Genomic DNA, 14,521 nt, shown 5'->3' with positions numbered 1-14,521 from the left:
AGAAGCAATTAATATCCAAACCCTAAATAGTACACATTCTGATAATATTCACTAGAAAATGAATCAACAATAACTTTTTCATTAGTAACTCATATATACCACTTCTCTAACAACAGGCAGTCAAAGCAGACTATAGTCACACAACTGAGTTTTCATGAGCACATCATTTGACAAAAACAACAAGGGAATAAAAAATAGACATAGAATAACTTCTCAATAATAAGAATAATCAACTTAATCACTTAATGAATACCTTTGTTTCAACAATCTTCCATCCATTATAATTCCCTTCTATACCTAAAAACTACTTTAATAAGCATATATTACATATAAATTAGGTCAGAGGAACCATTCATCGTTGACAAACAATCGAAGATCAAAGGTTACAGTGTGTTTGACCTATGCAAACATTGATTTTCAACCAAAATATACTTAAGCCCTACATAAAACTCGATTTCAAAATAAACTTGTATAACTGCTAATGCTATTGATATTCAATGCTGCAATACTCCCAATCATCGCAAATATGCAACAAGAAACACACTAGAAATAACTAGGGTACACAACAACCCTGAACTTTTCCCAGATATCACTTAATAGTTGTGTTAGCCTCCTGCTGCAGCAGGTTAATCATCTTTCATGATCGACATTTTTACATGCCAAATATGTCGTACTATGCATACTGCAATGCTCCATATTTTCTACAGATGGCCAAAGAAGTGTCCATAAGAGTGTGCTAGTCTCAGTGCCACTGCTGTGTTCCAATTTTGATAAGCAATTCATTTTTGGTTTGAGGCAATTTTTCAATTGGAGGACTTCAAGCAAGACTTGTCTAACTCCCCCCTTTTTCCTTTTTTTTCCCCAAGTCACTCACTAACTTCCCCTAAAGAGGTCAAGATCTGCTTGATACCTCTTAGTTTCATCATTCTCCATATCATTTGCCTTGGTGAAGATCTGCTTCACTCGAGGAATGTTCACACTTCTTCTATCAGTCATTTTCCCCCATTTGACAGCCTAAGACATCATTCTTAGCGCTTTTTCTCACCATTATCATATTAACTACTAACTTTATTATGTAACTCCCTATTTGTTTACCCTTCCCCTACTAAAACTATGTATATAACTCCCCTATATACTTATCCCCTCCCCCTGGTTGAAAGATAACCATATATATCTTTAGGAATTACTAAGTTCATCTGAAACTTAGTAAGAACCCTCATTTTCCTCCCAAACCATCTCCCAAATGCATAAGGACTCATTCCTTTGCATAGTTTCCCTCCACACGTATAAAAATCATCCTTTTGGCCTTGTTTTACCTTCTTAAGGCATAAATTCCTCCTTTTTGGGCCATCGGACCCCTTCCGATGGCTTATAAACCATTCAAAAGTATAAATAAGACCCCTCCGAATGCATTAACCTTGCCTTTTTCATAATAAATCGCTCTGATGAAAAAGAAGTCTTTTTGGTCCCCCTCCGATGCGATATCGCAGTCGGGAGGGGGCAGCGATCAATGTTGACCCATATATATGCCCCCATCATATTTCCCTTTGTATATATATATCTCCGCATTTTTGAAAAAAAAAGCCCGCTTTATCGTGTTAAACTAAGTTTTTCATAAAACTTAGTTATAACGTAAACCCCGCTTTATCGCATATCGCATCGCATTATACATATAAAGCCCCACCCCCGGGTTTCGCCGATTGCCGCAATAGCGATTTAATCGCAGCCATCCATCAGGGCCCCAGATCAACGGCCCGCATTTAATCGCATCGCTCCCATGTATCGCTCCGAATGGCCGGAGCCGAAAGATTATAAAGGGCAGTTTAAAGGGATTTCGGGTCCGCATATCAATTTTGTTAAAATCCGCCGATATGAAATCGCCGACGGACCGGACCCGATCTCCATAAAGAAAGGGCATATAAATTTTCGGGTCCGAAAGGAGCCCATTGCACAGCGAATGGGAAGGCTCCCGATATGGCGGAGCCGAAATAAATTAAAGCACCGTTTTGAAGGGTTTTCGGGTCCGAAGACCCATGTCCATTGTAAAAGCGCCGATTTGGGTTCCTCTGATGGGTTGGACCCGAAACAAAATAAAGAGGGCCTCAAAGCATTTCGGGTCCACGCATTTCGGCGATTCTATTTGAGCCGCCCCCCCGGTCCGCCCCGATGCGATTTAGCGATAGCCGTTGGATCGGCCTGCGCCGGATCCAACGGCCAGGATTTAATATTTTGCACAGTGTCCGCCCAGCTCCAATTTTTCAATAAAATTCATGTTTTTGGGCATTTCGCCTGTTTATAATCAAAAGGGCCATTTTTTAATGTTTTGTGTGCCGTGCCCGCGCCCGCCCATGGTTTGAAGGAAAGGATGGTTCCCGGGGAATTTTTGGAATCGCTCGTTGCCCAGAGCGCGCCCAGTACAGAGATTTTTCCTCGGCATGCCTTCAGAGCCCTGTTTCACCACTAGTTTTACAAATTTATCATTGTAAGGGCATTATTTTGATCGGCCATGCGCCGATAGCATCCCAAAGGCCACGGAAAGCACTTGCAGCAGTTATTTTGCATTCATAGAGCAGAAAGGGGCGATTGGATAGCTAAAGTGTATCAGCAGTGATAAAGAGTCTCGATTCAGCGAAAGAGTATCAGTTCGGCCGAGAAATTAAAGTGTATCAGTGAAAGACATAAAGCCAAAGCAGCTGAACATTAAAGAGCCTCGATCCAAGCCAAAGAGTATCAGTGGAGCAGTAAAAGCCATTAAGGCTCACCAGAACAGATTAATGAGCATTAAAGCCACTCAGCTGCAGTAGAAACGCCTAAAGAGGTAGTTCAAGTGAACCAAGCCCAGTTATTGCCAGAACAGTGTATAAAGACACCTGAGGGCTGCGCTGCAAGTTCCCAAGGCGCAGTTATGGCAAATTGCTAGCGCAGAGCTCCAAAGGGCCATGTTAATTCATTTTTGAGGCTGTTGTCCCTGCGCAGCTGGTCGATAGGAATTCTTTCATTTATTTTCAATAAATGCTAGGTTAGATCATTCATTTCTCCAGATCTGCTGTTTGTACATATTTTTAAATATTTTCTCTATAAAGACCTCCCTCTGTATAGTGTAAAGGGTTGGTTGGTTGTATTTCTCATTCCAGACTTGCGCTATAAGCTTAAGAACTTCTGTAATCAAAGATGGCTGGAATATTTGCATCTGAACTGGCTGGTTGTGCTTTCAATGGCTGAAGAGCTTGATATGGAATTCTCGTGCTTGCTCATAGTCCAATAAGTCTTTCCTCCCTCTGTTGTCAGCTTATATGTATTTGTATCATCTATATATCATAATCTAAGTTGCACGAAGAAGGAATAGTTCAGAAATGGTTTTCATGCCCTCTGTGCTCAATTCTTGTAACTTTTCTATGTTTTCCTCCGAATTAGTGATGAATATGCATACTTAATTGATCATGTTTAAGCTATTTCCTTCACATATGAATGCTGTCTAGGAAACTCTTCATTGCTCCTATTTAGCCTTCATCCACTTTCCCTCTTTGGCTGGATGAGAGATCCTTAATTGCCTCTCATCCCCTGACCTCCATTTCATCCTTGTTCCAGCATTAATCATTGTGCCATGTGTAGCTATCCTGCTCCATATTCCCCTCTTCTGCCAAGGAAAACACACCCTTCGGTTCACATTCATTGACTCCATGCCCAATGGTTTGAACTTCTTACACTTTGTATGCCAACTCTGCTTGAATAGATCAACCATCCCACCAAACTCAAATAAAACCCATGCGCATCATATCTAGCCTAAAATCATCCCTTAAACAAAGCTAAATCCTAAAGAGAGAGCCCTCTCTGACTGCAGGTAGGCTAGGACCTGTAGTCCAAAGATTGGTTTGTGGTTACCTCGGCCGTATCCCTTTGGGAGTCAAAAGGGACAACCTGAGTGATAACAAGTTGCACCGTAATAAAAGTAAAATATATGGAATAACTTCTAGGTTTCCAGCAATAATGACACTTTAGCACTCCTCAGTCCAATTCTCTTCTATACATGAACTTTGCTTCAAGAAGCATATGATGCAGAGATTACATACCAATTTAAAATTGGACTAGGTCAATGAATAAGATACAAGATGCTCATGCTATATTCCAATAGCCCCAACTAATATTCTAGGCACAAGCACAAAGTAAGTCATCCTCTCAAAAATCCTCCTCTGAATACACGGATATACACAACACAATGAGCTAGAATGCAAGTTCACTTTTTGTAAGGTTGAGATATCCTCAAAAGTCCATGCCTGTTACTTGTAGATATCTCATAAATTGTCGACTCTGAAATTGATATGACGATTCGAGGAAAATTGTATCATCCATTTTGTATACTAGTGGAAATTATGTTTTCTACCAAACACTACAGGCCTTCACTATTTTTAGATGCCCATTTATGCCTAAACATAAGCTTACACACCCAATTGCTCGCCTGGTTCGCAGAGAATAAGGAACATTCTGATAAGCCCTAATTGCACTAGAAATGTTGGACCACTATTAACACATCTAATTGATCAGTCATACAACTTATTCATTGGATCATGGTATCTCATGTATCAATAGTAGTGGGACACCATGTGATTGTGCCAAAACATTTTTATTCTTTAGTGATAAAACAAAAATAGACTTAAACAACCTAGATTACATTATAGCAATTATTACAATTAGATTCGTTAAATATATTATTCACAGGTATGAGGCACCAACATAAAAAAAATGCTTATATCATACACTTTCATAGTGGCGAACTGTCATTAGAGAAATTTTGAGGTCTAAAATGGGCCTCCTAAGGAATATTATAAAATAATAGTGGAAATAATAAAATAAGATTAGATTACATCATCAAATTTTAGAGGGAAAAAAGAAAAAACTATTTTTTCAACTTATCTCCTTATGGTTTTACTCAAATTTCAAGTGGGATCACTCGTTAGATGCATAATTTAATTTCTCATCCAAGGAGTACCCATGTTGCATACTTTTGATGCACCCTGCTACACGGAAAATGAGATAAAATAAATGAAAAACGTGATTGCAATAACGTTTTTCCATGTATTTCTCATTTTTCGTGTAGCAGGGTCCATCAAAAGTATGCAACATGGGTACTCATTGGATGAGGAATTAAATTTTATATCCAATGAGTGCTCCTGCTCAAAAGTTGAGTAAAATAGTAGAGCGATAAGTTGAAAATACGAGTTGAAAAAGTAGTTTTTTATATTCTAAATCTTCTTACTTTTACTCTCCAAAAATGGTGAATCATCCACCACGGTTGACATCATCATATTGCATCTTATTGGTTCTTATAAAGTTGATTTTGGTTATACAATTTTGTTTTGAGGCCCATTTTAGACCTGAAAATTTCTTTAATGCACTAGATTGTTTCAAAACACTTGGACTAGAACAGGGACAAAAGGAAATTGCACTAGATCACACCTGATAAGAAGACTGACTTATAATCCGATTACCAAGGTTATAAAAGATACCATCATCAGTCACAATTCCATATACTAGAATGCACTATGGCCTCATACTGGATCATCACTCCAGTATGATTGATGCACCAAACGTCGATCGATGTTTGTTTATACAAACCTCAATCCACATGACCAAATCAAGTCGAAAAAAGATATCATAGGCATTACAATGGTAAACATCGATGGTAATGAAACAAAGGGTCTGATGAAGAAACACCATGAGTAATTGCATAGTATCCCAAACCAACGTTGAAACCATGCAGAACAACCAACCAACCGATCATGGAACTTAGCCTTGGAGGTCATTCCATTGTTTTCAAGACTTGGGAATCTGCGCGGGCCACAAGGGTGAAGCATGGATAGTTTACTCTATATTCACAATACTCCTCAAAGTAATTGTGCAGACTTGATGGGTTAAGCTAGCGTAGATGCTATAAAACTAAAAATTTCCAATGCATCCTTAGTGATGATTTACCTGCATATATCCTATCATACCTGCATTGCCATTTCTATTAATTCCAAAAATGGAAATAGTTAGTATCCTCATGTGCCCCTCAAATAGCAACCTCTTAGATGTCTATCACTCATTAGCCTCTTAAGTGAGAAAATGGTTTTCCCGTGATGTCGATTTCTAGCCAGTAGTCTCATGTTCCCCTCAGATAGTATCCACTTAGATGTCTCTCACTCATTATTGGTCAGTGCATTCACTTTATCAACATAATCATCCAATGAAGGTGGGTTAGTGACCATGAGGTACATTATCCATTAATTCATATGAAGTGCTTACATTTATTGTTTTAGGAACCTAAGTAAGAATGATGGACTTAAGTCAGATATTGAATCATGATGCTTTGAAGTTACACGTGTTGCCTTATTTCATCTTGGTGGTCATCTTTTCCTTATATCTTAGTGTAATCATTATGGGGCTATTATTTCACTAGATAAGAGGGGAATGAATAGGAGGCCTTGATAGAGATAGTGTGTCCACATATTTCCATACTTAACACCTTCCATATATCCATTTCTCCATTGTCCTTACTTGTACTAGTTCGTTGTTTGTCTCATCTTATGAAAAGAGAGCTTGGAAATGCCCAGAGGTTGATGCAACTAAAAAAAAAGAATAACATATTGCAAAATTTTAAAATGCAAAAAAGTACAAAGGAATGGACCATAATTAAAATCCATGTTACCTTGAGTGCAGTGTTGTGACTCTACTTGACTAGTTTTAATATTATCTTAACCTTGATATAACCTTATGGCACATACATTATTTTTTTAGGACCTCGAGTTGAGGATCCAATTATTTTGACTATTATTATTAGTGGATGTGATGAAAATTGTAATGTACCAAATTGATCTTATTATTAGTTGTGATGATGAATGTGATGTACCTATTTGATGATTATGTGCAATCAAGATGACGATTTCACCATGCGTTGCCACATTTACATATTCTGAGGACAATTATATTCTTGATTCCAATTAGCGATTATGTTATAATGATATTCTAACATTTGCAATTATATCAATGACTAACCTTATGAGCAAATGTTATTGATGGCTATTTGAGTGTGGTAGGAGGTTGATGGCCCTCAATGTTGCTACAGCTCCCAAGGGTCTCAACTTTAATTGCCAACCTTGAGTTCATACAAACTTAAGAGGGGTTGGCATTATGTGTGCAGTAAGAACTATCCTTTTCTCTTGCTAACTTTTATAGGCGTGGAAGTACTAAGATGAGTTATAGTTACACAAAGACCATTTTAACTATTCTAAGCTACATGAAAAATTCAGAATTACGAGAATGACAGACAATAAGCAAGTTGATACTAACAACAATGAAAGAAGGAAAAACAACTTAACTAAGATGAAATGAAAGCATGTCTATTCTAATGTGAATTTAAAGAAAACTCACAATTGAAATAAAACATGTAAATAACAAACCCTAATTATGTAGGAAAAAGGAATTTTTTACAGTGAACTAGGTCAAGGAATATAGTTGGTATATTTTCTTCTAAATTCCATCTTCAGGGTTCTAGGGGAGTTTTAACATATTAAGGAAGTTGAAACAAAAATTGGATGCAAATTTGGATAAGTTTCAGAAGCAAAATGGAAACTCCTGCAATAGTCCTTGTTTGACAACAAAAGACAGTCCAACGAGTAGTAAAATGTGCTAAGGATGAGGTTGGAAATAAAAAGGGGGCTAATGAAGGCTAGGTAATAATAAATAACTCATTTCCATGTCATCATGTCATTGGTAGAAGGATTTATTCAACAAATGGGTGGCTGTAGAGTCTCTTGTAGCTTTGTAAAAGTAGTCACAACAAAAAAAAAAGATGGAAAAAAATAAATATCAACAACTAAAGGGAACTCAAATTCATGAAAATAGATGCTAACTAAAAATATAATTGTTGTTAAAGCTACCATCTAGTGCTCAAATAGTGTGCAATAAAAAAATGTTCACAAACAAGCTAATTAACCTTGCATAAAAACAACACTTAGAAATAAATTGCATAAATGGACAAGTGCACAAAGAATAATGATACCAAAGTGATATTGAACACCCGGAGTGGGATCTAACCCAAGGAGGCTCATATCCCCGAAGGATAAAAAAATTTAAGAACCAAATATGTCTTTCATTCATTAGAAAATTGCTTGTACATAACAATGAAAAGTTACAAAACTAAAACTCCTAGAGCTCTCTACTACTATGCTTCTACTGCTTGCACTAAATTTGATTAACAACTAATGGAATACTCGAGAATTCTATTTATACCAAATGAATGAGGGGAAGCCTCCTTTAAAGTAGGATTTCTTTCCCTCCAAAACTCCTAAAAAACATGATCATGCTCCTTGAGTGACCTCACAGCTACAGGGAGGAGTATGCTCAAATCCAAACAAGTTTCATCTTCCTGTAGCAAGGGACAGATCCCATAAATCTCTCTAACTATATATCCTCATGATCTGTGCCAAATATTCTCAATATCCTACATCATAATCATATAGGCACATGAAGCATGATAAATCTCTTTAACCTCCTAAGAAATCATTTAAACTAGTAAAATGTTATTAAGTGCAAAAGGGAAGGTCTAATACAACCTTTATGTGCCCATGAAAGGTTAGATGGGTCTTATGTTTTACCTAATTGGGAAGTCTATAATACCCCCTACTAAATTTTTTTCTCATCCAATTAGCAACCCATTCTTCCTCCTTCCTTTGTTTTTCCTCATTCATTTCCCTAATGACCTATTTAATATCCCATGTTGCGCTGGAGTTGCTCGTGCCTACTAAGTAGAACCTTCATTTTCCTTAGTGTCCTGTCACTCCTTTGAATCTTCTTCTTGACCCTTTTTCTATTTCATACCTAACAAAAAGGGTGTATTTAATCTAAGTCCAATCCATTGGACCTCAAATATCTGAATGATCCTCTTATACAAAGGGTTTTTGCTAGTGCAACCTACAACCTGTTAGGGGAATGGTACTCTATGATCTTCATGTAAGGTAGTGTTTTCCATATTCTCTGGAAAGCCAGTGAGCTCTCTTCTCCCAATAATATGAAAGTACCTTCAAAGTGGAGGATGGCCTCCACTTACCCTTGTTTGTATACTTCAACCACTTTTGGATCCTCTATTAGGTGTGAGGATAGATGTATTGGGATGTTTAGGCATAATCTAAAGTGGTTCCTTAAGTTCAAAATCCATTGTTATTTTCACTTATTCAACCCTAACCTCTTCATGCCTTAGCCAAGATACTAGGGCCAATAGTTGTGCATCACCCAAATACGGATTTGGGTCACATATGGTCATATCTAGAAGCATAAAGTTGTGAATGTAAAATTTAATAACTTTGGACTTATATTTTGTACTACACTAAAGGTAAAATTCTATGAAGTCCTCATATTCTTGTAGAGGGAGAGATCATCTATGTGCAAGAATTTTTATATGAAATTGGCACCATTTCTCCTTCAGGAACAAGGAGTAGGTTTTTGATGGTTACCTACAATTCATTGCTTCTAAGGAAAGATGTGCAATGGTGCCAAAATTTGTTTTAAGTGTTGCAACTTGAGTTACTTTTTCATGCAAAAATCATTGTGTCTACTATAATGGGAATCCCTTCTATTTTCTTCATCAAATGAGGAGTTCCATTTCCTCTCTCATCTTCTATTTTTCCAATATCAACTACTCCCTTGGATTGTGAAATTTTCTTCCATATGTGAGTCTTAACCATCTCTTGCTTAACCTTAAGCAATAGTTGTGGTGGTAAGTGCACAGGGAACATTTTACTTACTTCAATCCAATAATATAAGAAAATAGAGCTCCTTGGAGTTGATTTATTTGTTGTTCTTTCAACCTCATGTAGCTCTGTTGTTGTTCCTGTAGCTTTGCAGGATGCTCCTATTGTTGAGCACTTGATCCTTCTCCTTATATTTGTAGCTTCATTTCATCAAGAGGTGTTGGTGTTACAGTTGTTTACACCATTGCTGTATTAGATTTTGCCCTTCTATATTCTAAGGCTCTTCTTTTTCAATGTTAGCGGTTTCTTCAATAGTTATAGGAGTGGGAGATGGAGACCTTGGTTTGCCACTATACCGCTCTAGTATTTTTCCTTCCTGTATAAAGTAGGTGGTATAGAAGGTTTACTTGCCTTGGGTTTTGTTTGAGGGCTTATTGCTGCCAATGTAGTAGTAATTTATTTTTCTTAATCCTCATCCAAAAGATCTTCCCCTCCTTTTTGTGCTACAAGGATTTTTATCGCCCTTTGGAATGGTAGTAAATTTGTTGATTAAATATTCATCAATGTATATGATTAACCCTTTAAATGTAGTGACTAACTCATGGCCCTTAGGGTGTTGTAGTTTTAAAGAAAATTCTAGGGCAAGTTCATCATCATAACTTGTCAGTTTCTTTAAAGAACCCTAGCCAATGATAACTTTATAAGATAGCCTTGAACTCGGGATTTTGATGAATCTAAGTGGCATATGTGGGTTCTCTCATTTTGAATCTCTCTCCCATTATATGGCACAACTCTCACAAGTTTGGTCAATTTTTGTTTTGCAAATCAATGTTGGTTTTCTACTGCTACAGGAATTAGGAATATCGTGTGGTAGTAGGGGATCTTGTAGCTAGGAGAAATGCACAGTGTTCAAACAAATTTTTTTATAAGAAACTTATAAAATTATCATCCCATGAAACTTATCACTTTATGTTCTAAATCATCTTGTCATTTTGAACTTTTTAAGACACCAAAATTATGTGACTACCCCTATGTTCAACTCAGACCCTTGGCACAAAGAAACTTGTTAATTGATAAATTCAAGGAGTTAAACATCAATTATTGTTCCAAATGTGAGAAAGAGAGTTTTACTTACAATTTATTGAGGATAGTTTCATTTCCTAGCTGATTCGAGACCTTTGTGAGCATTCAAGGTGAAATTATGTGTCCTTGTTGAGCCTCATGGTTGCTTCATTTTGAAACTCTCCCTTACTTATTTTTCCTTTCCTTGACCATCATCATCAACTCAATAGGCATCAAACTACAAGGTTTTTGACATGGTAATGTATTTAATTGTCTTGTCTTTCATATTTAATAATGGTCCTTATTATTGAGTTAATATTTGTATTGGCTACCGAATTCACACGATTCCGCAACTAATCTTTGTTTCTGTAGCCAATTCCATGGTTTACTAGGATCGGAGGTGCCAACTAAGAGGAGAAATATATGGATAGGTGGAGATTGACCCCTTTAACGATTTCCTCCTATTCATCTGAACTAGATCATCAAAAGGATTGTTTGATTACGTGGTCAAAGGGTAAAGTCAACTCGGTTGCTGAACAGGCGAGCGAGAGTCCGAAATTCCTGCGCTTCACGATTTGTTTTGCCAAATAGAAAATCGTGAGAAATGATATCTCGATAGTTGTTAAGAGCTTAATTTAGAACTCAGTGAGCTAAGTTAGGCATAAAAGCCTCAAAAAATTATTGACACGAGCTTTTATAAATACCGTGCAGCAAACATGAAGAAAAGGTTAATTTTTATGTCTATGCGACAATAATGTTTTAAGATTTTTTTTACTCTGTTAATGAAGAAAATCCTTTGAAGTTTCAATGCATAGCTGATTGTTCAATTGAAGTTCTATGACCTCCTGTTTGTGGAGGGCCCCTGCAAATAGTGAAGGTTCCGCACTCACATATTTTTTCTTTATCATTTGTTATAGTTATTCATACGTTTTATAATTGATTTTCAGTCTTGATTTCAATTAGATAGCGATAACAATATTTGATTAATCGTTCCTTTTTCAAGTTGATAGTATAATCGATTGCCATAGATTTCCTTATGATTTTAGAGTGTTTCATTTCAAAGATTAATAGATTTCTTTATAGTTTCATTTTACGGTATTTCATTTCAAAGTATGTGCGATTTATTTATGGTTTTCATTTCAAATAATGAGTGATTGATAATAAATAAATGTGTGGTTTTAATTTTGAATAAGAAGTTAATTTCATTTTGTTTTTTATGCAAAAGATTGCTATACTGTTAGATTATTAATTCTGCTTTTAGATTAAATTTGTGTTGCAATAGATCAGTTAAATTTTCTTAATGAGATAGTGTGAGTTTGCTTTAAGTTTCATTTTGCAAGTGTCAAAAGAATTTTTGATTTCATTAAAAAGGAGTAGTTTTATTTAATGTGTTAAATCCATTTGCTTTGAAGAGTAAGATATGAATAAATTACATCTTTAGAAGTAAATTTCAATAACTTAATCATGCACATTAGACTATCCTTAGGAGTAACTTTCAATAACTTAATCATGCACATTAATAATCTGATTTAATAAAAAGGACTTCTAGCATATATAGTGCACTTGCACTTCAAAAGTTTACCAACTTCGGTCGATAATTCATGTAACAATTTAAGACAATTAAATTGACAAACATTTTGGTGCCATTTCTAGGGAAGTGTAAATACAATTCTTAGTCTTTTTCATTTTGATAAAAAAAACAACAAAAACAAAAACATGATATGCATAGGGAAAGAGACTCTAGGGGTATATTTGTAGGTAGAGGAAAGAGTTTAATTCCAACAACATCACTCACCCCACCACAACCTCGTAGTGCCACACCACCCACACAAACTTGAATTCCATCCATAACAAGCAAACAAAAACTCCCTGAGGTATTAAGATCCGAAATCCAACCTAGAGATTCACCAACTTCATCAACAAAAGCCATAATAGAAGAAGAAGATCCCATATCCCCAACAACAAGAGTAATTTTCCTATCTTCAACTGGAGAACAAATTCTAGCTCAAGAGTTGGAAGTTCCTATTGAAGAAGAGGAAGAAGAAACCTATTTTAACAAACCATTGATAGAAGAACCAAAGGAACTAGAGGAAGTTGAAAACCCAATTTTGGAACCAGAACCCTATATTAGTTCTGAAGAATCTACAATGGCTGGAGAAGGGGAAGGAGAGGTACATAATTTGAATGGTGAACAACCTAGGATTGGAGGAGGAAGAGGAGGAAATAGGGGAGGTGGAAGAGGTGGAGGAAGAGGAAGAGGGAGAGGAGAAGATATAAATCCAAAACCCTTTGGATTTCCTATCCTCGATGAAGATACAACTATGACAATGAAAAATATCTCATCCTCTATCCTTCCAAACTTTCATGGACTAAGGAGTGAAGATCATGAAACATTTCTCTTTGAATTTGAAGTCTTGTGTAGATCATATGATTATCTGCATGATGCTCAAAAGTTGAAATTATTCCCTGCAACCCTTAAAGATGCAAAATTAAAATGGTTTATGAGTTTAGGAACAAACTCCATAAGAACATGGGAACAAATTAAAACTACATCCTTAGAGAAATATAAGGACTACTATATGCCCCATCATATTAAGGATGAAGTCTTTGAAATGGTACAAAAAGAAGATGAAAATTTTGAAGACTTCGTTGAAAGATTTGCTTATAATGTTAAAAGGGAAAAAATGAATAATCTAGATGCTCGAAAACTTTGAAAGCCCTCTTATTGAAATCCATTAGAGATGATTGGATTGATCTTCTCAATCTAATGGGTAAGGGATATATTTCTCAGTTGTCACTAGGAGAAATTTGTGAGTTATGCATACACATTTAGAGAGGCAAAGTAAGAACTGGGAAAAATCCAAGAGATCCTCTTTTATCAAGCATTAATAAATATGCAGTTGGGACAATAAGTAGAGACGAATTAGGTAATCTAATTGATATTTTTAAAACAAATATTTTAGGGAGTCTTACTGAAAAAATTGACACCCTTAAAATACAAAACAAGCAAAAAGCTGAAAATGCCGATTTTTCCATTTTTTGCCCTAAGTGCAGAAAGAAACATGCCTGGAGAGAATGTCCTCTTGATTTAAAGAATGTAGAAACATGTGTTATATGTGCGGAAAATAATGATACAAAAGAATGTCCCTCAATACCAAGTCTTAAAGTTGTTTATCAAGAAGGAGTACCAAATCAGGTAGACCCTCTTTGTTTTATTGTTAAAAGACCCTGGTAGAATCCACATCCAAATACAACTCAAGGTTTTAACACTCAACCATTTGCACAATCATCACAAAGTAATTTGATTGCCCCAATGCCTTTGCAATCTTGGCCACAACCTTGGTCATAAGGATGGAAAAATCCTTATGGAAAGTACCCTCAATATCCTTAATTTCCACAATTTCAACAATCACATCCTACTTTTTCTCCACAATATTATCCTCATCCAGTTCAACAAACTCAACCTCACAATTTGAATCTACAACTTTTGTTACCACTTCCTCAAATACCAAACCAATTGCCTGCCCAACCACTTCCAAATTTGAACAATAATAAAAACTCACAACCTATTTACAATATGGAAGGACAAAATTTCCAAACTTACATGATAACTCCACTAGATCTAAACAATGTTCAACTTAGATATGGTAAAATATTAGAGAAAAAGTCCCCATCAGTTGTTATTCAGGAAAGTGAAAAAGAAAATATCTCTGAAGAAGAGAAGTCTCTTAATG

The sequence above is a fragment of the Pinus tabuliformis genome, chromosome X (genome assembly GCF_031772625.1).
Source record: "Pinus tabuliformis cultivar Carrire ecotype Pingquan chromosome X, CPIR1, whole genome shotgun sequence".
NCBI classification, from domain to species: domain Eukaryota; kingdom Viridiplantae; phylum Streptophyta; class Pinopsida; order Pinales; family Pinaceae; genus Pinus; species Pinus tabuliformis.
Note: the sequence above shows the minus strand (reverse complement) of the source record.